We start from the raw sequence: 4,929 nt of genomic DNA on the forward strand, positions 1-4,929 counted from the left end.
CAATTAAGCACAGCTTACCACAGAGATGTGGAACATGGCAGCAGTAGTCAGTGGTGCAAGATGGAATTGTCCTTGGCCACCCACCCTTATGTAAAATATTAAAAAGATGAACAGTTTAACAAACCAAGCACTCCAACGACAAGCAGTGCCACTTTTGTGGCTGAAGTGTTTGGTTTGATTGGGCCCCCACAAAACAAGCTACCAATAGCTTAGCTGCTTTAAGTCGAACAGTGCTGTCAATGAACTCTACACTATTTAACCATGTCTGCTCTTTAATCTCCTTCTCCTCTGTGGATACCTCCCTCTCATGTCTGAAGAACTGCCAAACTTATCTAGACACGGGAGTGGATATTACAACTGGAGTGGCATTAAATCTGTTTCAGACAGACTGTGACATGGAACATGTGGGAAGCATGGAATCTGTCGTGTTGGAATACGCTACATTGAACAGAGATTTAAACCAATATATAGACGCAGTTGAGGAGACTGTATTTAAGTTAAAATGAGACCCACTGGATGAGATCCTGGATTTAAGAGAGCTTGTACATGAGAAATACACTGCACTTCAGAAGAATAATACAGAGGAGTCCCAGAGGCAGGACGATAAATATGTCCAGTTTAAAGAGCTGCTAAGAGACCTGAGAAAGCAAATTGGTGTGTCACTGCCCCCTGCAGACTAGTTTTTGGAAGAAGAAGACGAGGAGATCGTCGTCACCCAGTGTACTCCTATAACACAGTTGGAGATGGTGATCCCAGTGAAAAACAATGTATGTGGTCAAACGTATGAAAGAAAAGCAATTGAAAGGCTCATTGACAACAAACTTCAGAAGGGTAAATTCGCAAGGTGTCCAAAAATTGGCTGTGATCACTCTGACATGAGTTTATCGGATCTTGTTCCAAACAATGCACTAAAAAGAGCCATTGAAATTCACAGTAAAAAGCAAGGTCATCATGGAGCTTTGAATAAGTCCCAATTCCCCAAAAATTTAAATATAGCTAGGTACCTTTGACGTAAAGTGCAGATTACAAACACTTTGTGCTATACTGATGAAACAGCAGCAAAGTGGAACGTTTGAGTAATACATATACACGTCTATTTAGACATTCATGTTTACAAGCAATGTTGTTCTTTGTTAATAAAACTATTGTGTTTATACCTGTCACACTCCGTTCCCCGGGTATCTCCACCCGAGAAACTAAACACCTTACAGGAAGTAAAATGACCCAAAATATTTAGGGACACAGAATGCATCTCCTGCATGTCATTGTCATTTTTTAAAAAGTTCTGTAACACCAAGTTGATTGTGTGAGCAAAATAGGAAATGTGATGGAATTCCCCCTGCTGTAATGCTCTAACAATATTGGTGGCGTTATCAGAAATCACATATCCTTAGGAGAGTCCAAGCAGGATAAGCCATGTTGCAATGATATCCTTTAGTTTTTCAAGCAGGTTGTCAGCGGTATAACCTCTGACCTGCGCCTTGTCTCGTCTCTGATAACCACCTCAAACTTCCGTGCTGCTCCCCACTTATGGAATTCCCTACCACACTCAATCAGACTTTCCCACAGCCTTCAAATCTTTAGATGCTCTTTTAAAACCGATCTCTTATTTAGAGGTGACCTTATCGTCGATAACACTATTCACACTAATGCACCCTCGCAACAATCCCAATCTTCACTCTGAGCCACACTCGCTCCTCTTGTTTCAGCTATGCCCTCTTCCCTTTAGAATGTAAGCTCTCTAATGAGCAGGGTCCTCCATACCCTTTGTTTTCATCTTGACTGCCTTGTTTGTGCTTGTTTTACGTATGTCTTGTTTTATGTATGTCCTTGCCTTCTCTACTGTACGGCACTCTGGAGCACTGTGGTGCCTTACAAATCTACGATAATAATAATAAAAATATGCCTCTTAGTGAAGAAGATGATACACAGAGTAGCCTGCCTCAGAAAAATGTGACGTACTTGGGTACATGCTGCTGCTGTTCCTGCTGGTGAAGGCGAATCACCAACCCAGTGGACTGTCACAGTCATATAATCTTTAGTTTGCCTCTCCTTTTGTCCACATATCTGTGGTTAAGTGTACTGTGGGTAGAATGGCATTTTGTAGACCATAAATTACATTTTTACAAACCTTTTGATATAGGTGAGGAATAGCTTTTCAAGTAAAATGGTGTTGTGATGGAATTTGGTAACGGGACACAAGACCTCAAGTAATTGTCTAGCACCAGCTGCATTAATAGTGGATATTGGACGCAGATCTAATACTAGCATAGTCGACATGGCGTCTGTGATCCGCTTTGCGACTGAGTGACAGCTTTCAATCTTGCTAAAGAATGTTTAACAGTTAATTGTTGTAAACTACTAGTAGTCTTCTTCTTGGCCTGATTCTGGGATGAAGATCCACCCCCAGCAGCAGGAGCAGCAGGAGCAGCAGGAGCAGCAGCAGTGGGCCTAAGGCACAAGGATTCTTCTGAGGAGTCCTGGATAGGGGAGGAGTTATCTTGCATTAGCAACTTGGATGCAGGACTAACTCTGATCACTTGTGAGGATATTAATGATGAAGGTGTTGGGTTTTTAGATTGCAGGTGATGGGATCTAGATGAGAGAAGCGTGGTAGCTGATGCTGGATTGCTTGTTGTTATATTTTTACCATAAGTTTCTGATCTTCCCAAAAGCTTTCCATGAACTCGCTTCAAATGACGTAACATGGATGAGGATCGTAGATGGTTAAGGTCCCTACCTCTACTGACTGTGGCTTTACAAACGCTACAAATGGCTAGCTAACCGTTGTCAGGATTTGGGTAAAAATAATTCCACACTTAAGAGGTGGATTTTTTTGGTCTTATGCCCAGGCATGACAATGGCCTTCTTCTTATCACTGGCAAGAACTGCTGCGGTCTTTGTTTGAAAGTGTATGAAAATAATATTGTGACCTGTGACGTGGTCAAAATTGACTGTGAATGACTTGAAATCAGTGTTATTGAGATTAATAATTATGTAGGAACAAAAAAAAAGAGCAAAATTATGTGATTTTAGCATATTTTAGCAATTTTTCTTAAAAATCCAAAACCAAAACACCCGAGGGCGATTTTGCCAAAACCAAAACCAAAACACAAAGCTAATCCAGATCCAAAAACAAAAATACATCACGGGGATTAGTGAGTATCTCTAATAAATATAGGAACAAATAAAGAGCAAAATTATGTGATTATAGCATAGTTTAGCAATTTTTCTTTAAAATCCAAATCCAAAACCAAAACCAAAACCAAAACACCCTAGGGCGGTTTTGCCAAAACCAAAACCAAAACACAAAGCTAATCCAGATCCAAAAACAAAAACACTTCACGGGGGTCAGTGAGCATCTCTAATAAATATAGGAACAAATAAAGAGCAAAATTATGTGTTTTTAGCATATTTTAGCAAGTTTTCCTAAAAATACAAATCAAAAACCAAAACCAAAACACCTGAGGGCGGTTTTGCCAAAACCAAAACATGAACTTACTCCAGATCCAAAATTTATTTTATAATAGGATTTTTTTTTATGAGTTTTGATGTGACTTTATTTTGCACATACGTTCGTTTGTAAACTGCACTCTGTACTGTCTGTTAACATACAGCACTTATTGGTTATGCAGAGAGTATTTACACCTAGATTCAAATGTGAGCTTATCTTGAAATCCTCTTGGATTTGAACTCCACTCAAGTTGCAGGCTCCTTTTTTTAAATGCAACTTGTGTGCAGGTTTATTCGGAACATGAATCAGGCTCCAAGTGTTTAAGTAGACTACAGTAAGGGATGATCTGTGAAATGCAAGTTAAATTTCCTTGGAAAAATGTGTTGAGAAATGTATTGAGAAAATCATGCATTTGAAGAATTAACATTAACAGTTTTTCATGGAGGAACATTGAGAAAAACTGTTTATTTAAGGTGAATATGACAGATCTTGGTTCAAACGTGGATGTGCCATCTTTATACTTTTTGCTGTTTTATGATTGTTAATGTTGTATTTTGGTGCAATCTTTCCCTAAATAAGTGCAGCATTCACTTATTAGCGTGTTTAGAAGGTTTCCGAGTTTATTCAGGCCTATCACATACTTATTAACGATTAATTCTAAACATATGTTTTAACTTTTTGATGCAATTCTTGAAAACATTTTCGGATATAACTCAGCCATGTCCAATCAAGACACACTTTTCCAATCCCAATAAAATCAATTTTATGACTTAATGTAGACCGCATTGATTACAATTCGATGGAACACTATGCTTATTTCACCAGTTTTTAATACTACCCAAATGTCAAAATATCCATGTTTTTAATTTCTGGATGTGGTTCACATATGGAATGCCAAACCTAGTTATATTTATGGAATTCTTGGATTTTCACCATATAAATTGTTTAAGTTAAAAGCTTCCTCTATCCATTGCAGAATGAATCTCCATAGCACATGCACAATGCTTGCCAAAATACCACGTTTGTTAAACCCAGCAAAAAATCATTTTAAAATTCCTAGCTTATATTGCTTTTGTATGTGCTTTGTTGTTTAATATGGTTCTCATTGATCACAAGACTCCTGTCTTCTTACAAACCATTAAATTAGATTTTGGCAATGATAATTTTAATAGATCTCATTAACCTTTAGCGCATGCAATTTTTTTAAATGAATTCATTTTATTATTAAAATAGTTTCTTCCATCTATGGAGCCACACTCTCTCAGCATCCTACATTGTGCTGTAATTTGTAGAGTAATACTAAAACAGATGTTTCCCTACGCATTTATTACCTTTCCTTGGATATTATTAGTTCAGCTGTTCTTTACCTGGTTCCCATCAAAACAAAATCTATACACTGATTGTCTTATTTTTGAGGGTTAACATCATTGTTTTAAATAATTAATTGATTACTTCATTGATTTTTTTATGCATTC

The 4,929-nt window shown here is 37.8% G+C and overlaps 1 pseudogene; it reads left to right on the forward strand.

Moving 5' to 3' along the window:
* The first annotated feature begins 239 nt into the window (after positions 1–239).
* On the forward strand, positions 240–1,010 carry LOC142101834 (E3 SUMO-protein ligase NSE2-like; annotated as a pseudogene).
* Positions 1,011–4,929: the final 3,919 nt, after the last annotated feature.

Source organism: Mixophyes fleayi, chromosome 9 (genome assembly GCF_038048845.1).
Source record: "Mixophyes fleayi isolate aMixFle1 chromosome 9, aMixFle1.hap1, whole genome shotgun sequence".
Taxonomy (NCBI): domain Eukaryota; kingdom Metazoa; phylum Chordata; class Amphibia; order Anura; family Limnodynastidae; genus Mixophyes; species Mixophyes fleayi.